Raw genomic sequence first — 9,689 nt, 5'->3', positions numbered from 1 at the left:
AGCCAAGCAAACCCCATCTGTGACCTGCAACCAGCCCAAACCACTCATGGTATCACAGATGGGAAAACTGAGGCCTAGATGGATGGGGGCTTCTCTGATCATGGAGGAAATTGACAGCAGAACTCCACTGACTCCACGGCAAGTGCTCTCCCCTCAAAGCCACCCCATCTCTCTATCAAAGAAACCCAGAGGAGGGGAGGTAGGGAGCTGGAGCCTGAATGTGCCCACGAAGAGGGCCAGGTGCACGGAGCATAGATTGACCATTTAGCTCTGCACAAGGGAGGTCCTACTTCCCTGTTTTTCCTGATGAAGAGTTTCTGGTTTGGAAGGGTGAAGGGACTAGCTTCTGTTAGCCAAATGATCTGCTCAACAGCACAGACCTACCTAGAAGGTGGCTGAGGGCTTCACCAGGGAGGGAAAGCTCCCCCGGCACACTTGCTGTGTTGGCCCAGCCCTCCAGGGTGACACTGAGTACATGGCAGCAGCCCCTTAGGTACTTACACGTAGCTCTTGATGTCACGTAAGTCTTTATATTCCAGGCAAAACATCTCCAGTTCCTTCAACTTTTGCCCATGGGTCAGGGTTGGGTGCCTTTCTCTTCCAGGTCAGTTTTGGGACACTTTCCAGTTGGTCACTTCATTCTTAGAATGCAGTCCCTTGTTGAACACACCCTGGTGGCATAGGAGATGAGCCAGCGAGGTATAGAGACAAACATCTTATAGTTGGCAGGTCCGCATGTATGTTTGTGTGCCTTGTGTTTATGACAAGCACACTAGTCTTGTTTACCTAGACTTCCCTCTGTGAGGAATTGAGTTGACCTAAGGGTGACCAAGAGCAAAGGTGGTCTGTAGCCATGCTGGACACCATGGTGATGGACCATGATAACAGAGGTTTGGGCCACTGCTCTGGATCACAGCCACCAGCTCTTATGTAGCATTTAAGTCTGGGCTGAATTGAGCACCCTCAGATTTTTCTTTTGTTTCTTTCTCTTTTTTTCACAAATGTTGCAGCTAAGCCATAGCTCTCGATTCTTTCCTTATAAGATTTTGTGGGGGCACCTGGTCCTGATGTCGGGGTCATGAGTTTGAACCTCACACTGGATGTTGAGATTACTAGAAGAAATAAATAAACTTGGGATAGCTCAGCTATCAAGCATCTCCTTCAGCCCAGGGCGTGATCCCCGGGTCTTGGGATCGAGTCCCACATCGGGCTCCCTGCATGGAGCCTGCTTCTCTCTCTGCCTGTGTCTCTCCCTCTCTCTGAGTCTCTCACTAATAAATAAATAAAATATTCTTTTAAAAAAAGGAAATAAATAAACTTAAAAAGCTAAACTAAAAAAAAAAAGATGGGCACGGTGAAGCTCAAAATCTTAGATACATTTTGCCAGTTTCTTCTCGTTCTTCAGGGGTGATGTCTTATCTTTTCAAATGGATTCTCATCTCAAGTTCTAAGTTCCAGCTTTGTATCCCCTCCAGGTGTGATCAGCAGCCTTGCTGTGTCTTTGTGTTGGTGATGGAACTGCAGTCAGGTGGGGCTGAGGACTGTTGTCGGTGGCCCTCTGCTTGGCTCCCAGGGCAGCAATTTCTGCCCAGCACTCCCCACCCACCACCGTGGGAAGTACCCCCAGCTGCAAATCCAGCCATGAGTCTCTCTGCTCCTGCTCCCCATCAGGTTCGAGAACTCTGCTTACCTCCATCTCTCCATCCTGGACCAGTCTGGCACCAGCCAGACTTCTCACCGAGGCCAGTCATTGTCAGAATCCATCTTCTCCTTGCTTGCAGAAGCAGACACATTTCCCGGGACACTTGCTCTGTTTTCTGGTCCAAGCTCCCCGGCTTGCCCCTCCTAGAGAGCTGCAGGGTGCAAGTTTGCATTCATTCCTGCAAGTTCTTACAATACTCTGTGCTGTAACTTATCTGGATTTAGGGACCAGATATTATCCAACCTGGCTCGATTGTCAGCCATGTGGGTCATTTTCCTCTTAACCATATCTTTTCAGCCTCCTTCTGGGTGAAGTGCACCACTTTCTTTAAAACTATGTGACATCAGAATCAGGTAATTCCTCCCATCCTGCTATCCGCTTTGACACCCATCAGGGGAGTATGCACTGCGGTCCATCCAGGGAAGAAAGATACAGAGGTAAATGATACAATGTCCCTGCCAACAGGAGACACTGGCCCTGGCACTGCCTCTGTTCCTTCCTCCTCCTCCTCCTTCTTCTTCTTATTGTTATTGTTATTATTGTCATCTTGAACATACTATAAAAAGGCACTATACCCTGACTTCAGAATTTCAAACTAGTGTCATTGCCTGTGAGTCTAATATACCCAACACAGCCAGTTTGTGAAAAAATAAATCTTCCCAAATGAGAATGGGGTGAGATGCAACAAGGTTGGATGCATTAACCATTGCAGCCAAAAGAAGTAGAAAGCTAGAGAGGGCCACGTTCAGGGTTAGCTGGCTGGTCAGGGTAGGAGGCCTTCTTATTCGCTCAGTATTCATGGAGAACCTTCTGAGAGGCAAGTGTGGTCCTCCCAGCTAGAGACCTGAGCTGAACACTAACTTGCTTTCTGAGAGCCAGTTGGGGCAGTGGACCGGGGGTGGGAACTGATCTCTAGACATCAGTAGCACAGTGTTGCTATCATCACTATGAATAGATGGGGACTGTCTCATTTTGTTTTATTTTTATTATTTTTTAAAGATTTTATTTGTTCATGAAAGACACAGAGAGAGGCAGAGACACAGGCAGAAGGAGAAGCAGGCTCCCTGCAGGGAACCCGATGCAGGACTCGATCCCCTGACCCGGGATCACGCTCTGAGCTAAAGGCAGACGCTCAAACGCTGAGCCACCCAAGGCATCCCGTGTCTCCCTTTGTCTAGGGGAATCCAGGAGGGCATCACAGAGGAGGTGAATAGCAAGCAGGGTTTTGATGGATGCAGAGGAGCTCTGTAGCAGAAAAGGTGGTGGAGGGCTTTCCAGGGAAATGCAGCTCATATCAAAGGCAGGGGAACAAAAGACCACAGTGTGCTGCAAGAGACAGCTTCGACTCCATTCTGAAGTGGCTTGCATGCCCTGCTGGAGAGGTAGGAGCAGGGGAGTGATTTAGGAGGCCAGGGTGGGGGAGGGGTGGGACCGCTTGCAGGGGTGGGGAACCAGCAGGAGGCTCCTCACAACCTCAGCTGTGTTCCTTCTTTACTCAAACCTGACTTATTTTCATTGCTTCTTCTTTTATCCCCCCCCCTCCGGAATTAAAAAACCCCCACAACTTTTCCTTATTGAAAATATCAGACATTTCAAACATGGGGAGAACAAGAAGAAACTCCCATGAATTCATCAGTTGAGATCAACAAGTATCAATTCCCGACTGATCTTGTTTTATCTCTATCCCTACCCTCTCCCTCCAACCCAATTTATCGGGAAGCCAATCCCAGACATTCTATAATTTCACCTGTAACGATTTCAGTATGTGTCTTGAAAAGGTAAGGACTCTTAAGGACATAACGTCAAGATATATATATCAGGTCTCAAGAATCAGTAGTAATTTCTTCACATCAAGGACTCTCCAGGCAGGGTTCAAACTCTCACTACTGTCTTATGCTTTTTTTCCCTTTCAATTTGTTATTGTTCGAATCAGGATTCAGATAAGGTTCCCCACTGCCAAGGGTTGTTATGTCTCTTAAATCTTTTACAATTTATAGCTCCCTCTCCAACTGTTTTGTCCCCTCTCGTAATTTATTTATTAAAAGAATTGTGCTGATTGCCTTGTGGTTTCTCACTGTCTGGATTGCATTTCTCTGATGGTGTTTAGCATGGACCTCTGTCCCCTAAATTTCTACTAAATTGTAGTTAGAATCAGAAGTTTGATCAGATACAGGTTTAAACATTTTTTTTTAAACAAGAATTATAGTGTTGCCATCTACTTCTCTTAGGAGGCACATGGCACCCACTGTTGAGATTGGGCATTAGCAGCCCAAGCCATCAATTCATTGGGAAGTGCAAAATGGAGATAATTCTGATTCTGTCATTATTATTGCCATTATTATTATTATTGTGATTGTGATTAAGTAATCTCTATGCCCAACCATGGGCTCAAACTCATGAGCTGGAAATCAAGAGTCCCCTGTTCTATCAACTGAGCCAGGCACCTCCCGCCATTTCTTCTTTCTTTATTTTTTTTAAAAGATTTTATTTTGGGGCTCCTGGGTGGCTCCGTAGGTTAAGTGTCTGCCTTTGGCTCAGATCATGATCTTGGGGTCCTGGGATTGAGTCCAAGTCTGAATCCCTGCTCAGCATGGAGCCTGTTTTTCCTTCTCCCTCTGCCTGTTTCCCCACTTGTACATTCTCTCTGTCAGGAAGAAAGAAAGAAAGAAAGAAAGAAAGAAAGAAAGAAAGAAAGAAAGAAAGAAAGAAAGAAAGAAAGAAAGAAAGAAAGAAAGAAAGAAAGAAAGAGAAGCTTTTAAAAAATAAAGATTTTTATTTATCTGATAGAGAGAGAGAGAGCATAAGCGGGAGGAGAAGCAGGCTCCCTGCTGAACAAGGAACCCTGAAGAGGGCTAGATCCCAGGGTCCTGGGACCATGATCCTGGAATCATGACCGGAACTGAAGGCAGGCACTTAACCAATTGAGTCACCCAGGCACCTTTCTTTATTTACTAGCTGGAATGCATCTAAAAAGAAAAACTTACCTCCTTCACAATTTGGTTACTCTGAGATACAGTTAGGACTGGAAAAGCGGAACAAACACTTGGATTTTTCTCCTTTTATTTTCCATGTATAGACATAACTATAGCATCCTTTAAGGCAACCCTTTTATGCAATAGAAATAGAATGTCATCCCACAAATGTAATTTAAAATTTTCTAGCCACCCCATGAAAAAAGAAACAAGTAAAATTAATTTTAATAACATATTTTATATAACATATACAAAATGTTACATAACATATACATTTTATTTTTTTATACATTCTATTTTTAAAGTACTATCACTCCAACATGTGATCAGCATAAAAAATACTCATGAGACACTTTATATCATTTTTTGGTAGACTGTCTTTGAAATCCAGTGTGTATTTTACGCTCTGTTAAATTTTCATCTGAAATACTTGACCTGCCTGGGTGGCTCAGCAGTTTAGCGCCGCCTTCAGCCCGGGGCGTGATCCTGGAATCCTGGGATCAAGTCCCACATCGGGCTCCCTGCATGGAGCCTGCTTCTCCCTCTGCCTGTGTCTCTGCCTCTCTCTCTGGGTCTCTCATGAATAAATAAATAAAATCTTAAAAAAAAAAATTAAATACTTGACCTGCAATGAGATTTCATAAAATTTACAGTGGAAAATGTAGATTGACATACCCAAGTTGTTCCAAAGACACATAAAATCTTTTCAATAGCTGAGTTGAGTATCGGATTTCAAACGTAAAATTCAATAGAACTTAAACTTTTGTCCTTCAGTTGAACTAGCCACATTTGAAGCCCTCGGTCCCCCTGGATGGCTAGTGGCTACGTACTGACAGCACAGGTTCAAGGAAACCAACAAGATGTGTTTTCTTTCAAGTATATTTATATATGTATAGATTCAAACATACTAGATGTGTTTTAACCCATTGCTGTTATTATTCTTACTGAAATTCACATGTCACCTCTTTGGCCAGGAAATTTCTTTATTTGGTTAAATCCTGTGACCCAACTCTAAGTGGCTTTGACAGCTGCCTTGCTTTCTATAGGTATGATATTATGTTTCCCCTTATTATGATTCCTCTTGGACTTTTTCTTCCCAAGACATAGAATCAACCATTTCTTCAAGTGGCTCTGGTTCTTTACGGTAGGAAATGATATTTAGAAATCAAATCTAGTTCCTTGGGTTGCTCATTGCTATTGAATTGGTTGTTTTTAGGACTTTTCAATGGGCATAGCTAGAAAATGTGATTTAAAAAAAAAGAAATAATTTACATTATAAAACAAATTTTCATATGAATTCATAATGATAGTTCATGAATTCATAATATTTCCAACTCAAATTCAGAACCATAGATTTTACTTAACCTTTTTAACATTATACTTGTATTGAGACATGTGGCTGGCTTGGTTAAAAGACTATATGACTTTTGATCTTGGGTTGTGAGTTCGAGCCCCATGGTGGGTATAGAGATTACTTAAATAATAAAAACTTTAATATTACACTTATATCTCCTTTCTCTCATGCTGAAAAATTTCAGTTGTCATGCTAACATAATCACTCATTTGCATTATTTCTTGCTTCATATACAGTATCTGAAACCAGTATCAGCACTCCACCAATATAGTTACCGAAAATAATGTGTTTTTTCCCCTAGTCATTTTTGTCCTAGAGGTATATCCCTCCTTGGTTGTGCAAATTATTGTTTTCTGGTCATATGGAATATTCTGTCTCTTTGTATCTACTAACTGGACACACATTTATCTTCATTTGTTTCATTTTACTTTCAGTTATGGGAACTACTTTTTAAAAAGAAATTTTTGTTTTATAATAATGTAAAATATTTTCATGATTCCAATGTCAAGTCCCATAGTGTGGGGATTCCTGGGTGGCTCAGCGGTTTAGTGCTGCCTTCAGCCCAGGACCTGATCCTGGAGTCCCGGGATCGAGTCCCACATTGGACTCCCTGCATGGAGCCTGCTTCTCCCTCTGCCTGTATCTCTGCCTCTCTCTCTGTGTCTCTCATGAATACAAAAAAAGAGAAAAGAAAAAAAACCCAAAGTGTGTTCAAAGAATTCTAGCTTTCATCCCAGTCCCCTCCATCTTATTCCCTCCTTCTCCCGCTAAATAGTTTAAAACATTTTTATGGTTTATCTACTTAAAGATATAAACAAATCTTATATATATTTATCTGTGTACACATACATTGTCTCACTCTTTTCAAGATCAATAGCAGTCTACTGTCTACACTTTGCCTCAGTTTCTTTCACTTAAGGATGTATATAAAAGTTTAAGAAATATGCCTCATTCCTTCTTATAGCTTCTTATAGCTAATATTCCATTAAAAGGATGTGCTTAGTTCATTCAATCTGACTTGACATGAAGATATTTGGGTTGTTGCCTGTTTTTTTTTCATATATATATTATCAATAGTCTTGGTTTTCTGCATGCACATTGTGTCTGGGATAGATACTTTGGAAGTAAGATGGGCAGGTGAAAGGGGGTAAATGTATGTGCAATTTTGCTAGATATTCCAAGTTTCTCTCCATAGGGGTTGTCCATTTTGCATTCCCACCAGCAATGTGTGAGCATGACTGGTTTCCCAAGAGCCAGAAAATGCTGTCCAGTTTTGGGATATTGTCTGTTAACTGAAAATTGGCATCTTGGTCTTCTGTTAATTTCTCATTGTCCTGCTACAACTCATTAAAAAGTACATGTGTCAACGCCTCATTGATGGTGCCACCTTTATCAAAATTAAAATTTCCATACTCAGTGAGATCTATTTCTGGATTTTGTATTCCATTCCACTGGTCAATATCAGATTGTTTCAGTTAGAGAGGCTTTGGATTTTATTCATTTATTTATTTGACAGAGAAAGAGAGATCACAAGTAGGCAGAGTGGCAGGCAGAGGGAGAGGGAGAAGCAGGCTCCCTGCTGAGCAGAGAGCCTGACTTGGGGCTCAATCCCAGGACCCTGAGATCATGATCTGGCCTGAAGGCAGACGCCTAACTGCCTGAGCCACCCAGGCACCCCAAGGCTTTAGGTTTTAATATCTGACAGGGCTGTCTGTTCCTTCCCTCCAATTGCTTTTCTTTTTTAGGATTCTTCCTGGCCCTTTTTGGTTCTTTCTCCATCTAAATGAACTTTATAATTGTTGATTTATCTAGCCCTGGTTTCCCTCCGCTCCAAGAAAAGACCATACTTTGGTTTGATTTGCAATAATTTCTGCATTAACTTAGTTCTTAGAAAGAACTAACTCCTTTGTATGTTGAGTCATCCTAACCAAGAACACGTATCTTTCTATATTTTCACGTCTAATTATATTAATTCTAGTAGTGTTTTATGTTTTTTCTCATCCAGGTTTTGGGCATTTCTTTTAATATTTAAACCTAGATAGTTTATACTTTCTTCCTCTTTGCTATCAGAATTGGGATCTTTCGTTCCATCTTATTTTCCAACTGGTTTTGCTTAGTTATATGGAAATCTTTGACTTGTACATTAATTTTTTTTAAAAGATTTTATTTATTTATTAGAGAGAAAGAGTGAGCAAGAGACAGAGATGGCTGAGCAGGAGGAAAGACAGAGAGAAGGAAAAGCAAGATCCCCATTAAGCAGGGAACCTGATACAGGGTTTGATCTCAGGACTCTGAGATCATGACCTGAGCCAAAAGGCAGACGCTTAACCGACTGAGCCACTTCGGTGCCCCAACTTGTGTGTTAATTTGAGGAGGGAAGACTTGCTGTCCGATACACTCAAATAGGCTATTCTCAGCTACTGACCAAATCCAGCCTTCATGAAGCAGTTTCCTGCTTCCACTATGCAGACACCCTCCACCACACAGCCTGACAGGGGACAGCCCCATGCCATCTCTTCCCACCTTCAATTCATTCACAGGCAGCGAGACCTTGCCTCTCCTCAAATGACTTCTGGCAAAATGAGGCTCACCAAGTAACCCACATACAAAACAAACTTCTGACACTGAACATTTAGAAAGACAAGGTGCGGGGCACCTGGCTGGCTCAGTGGGTGGAACATGAGACTCTTCATCTCGGGCTTTTTAAAAAATATTTTATTTATTTATTCATAGAGACACACACACACACACAGAGGCAGAGACACAGGCAGAGGGAGAAGCAGGCTCCATGCAGGGAGCCTGACGTGGGACTCAATCCTGGGTCTCCAGGATCACACCCCAGGCTGCAGGCAGCGCTAAACCGCTGCGCCACAGGGGCTGCCCTCATCTCGGGGTTCGAGCCCCATGTTGGGTGTGGAGATTACTTAAAAATAAAATCTTTATTTTTTTAAAAGATTTTTATTTATTTATTCATGAGAGACAGAGGGAGAGAGAGGCAGAGACACAGGCAGAGGGAGAAGCAGGCTCCATGGAGGGAGCCCGATGTGGGACTCAACCCGGGGACTCTAGGATCATGCCCTGAGCCAAAGGCAGATGCTCAACCGCTGAGCCACCCAGGGGTCCCCCCAAAAAAATCTTTTAAAAAAATAAGAAGAAAGGAATGCCTGGGTTCTGGAAGGGTTCTGGAAGAGAGAAGGGTTTTCACTGGTTGCTTCTGGGGGGAGGGGTTCCTAACATCTCCCAGTCTTGCACAAATCCCCTGTGTGCGTCTCTACATTGTTTTCCCTACAATGTTTTAAAAAATTGCCTTGAGGGGTGCCTGAGTGGCTTAGTCACTTAAGCAGCTGCCTCTTGATTTTGGTTCAGGTCTTGATTTTAGGGTAGTGGGTACCCTTGATTTCTGGGAGAGGGCTTAAGATTTGAACTGAAAATCAGAAATAGGTGTTTGCCTGTGGCCTGCCTGGCACCCCTCCCACCCCTCGGGTACTTGTCCCCCAATAGTTCCCCCACCATTGCCATCCTGATGTTTCCCATTCCTATATGAACTTGTTCAGTGGAAGAAATCTGATCATTCATTCACAGCGGTAGGGTATCCTATAGAAACTTTCTGTGTTAATGCCTCTCAAACATATTTGCACAGTAATAGAAGACACAGCCTTAA

The sequence above is a fragment of the Canis lupus genome, chromosome 20 (genome assembly GCF_048164855.1).
Source record: "Canis lupus baileyi chromosome 20, mCanLup2.hap1, whole genome shotgun sequence".
Taxonomy (NCBI): domain Eukaryota; kingdom Metazoa; phylum Chordata; class Mammalia; order Carnivora; family Canidae; genus Canis; species Canis lupus.
Note: the sequence above shows the minus strand (reverse complement) of the source record.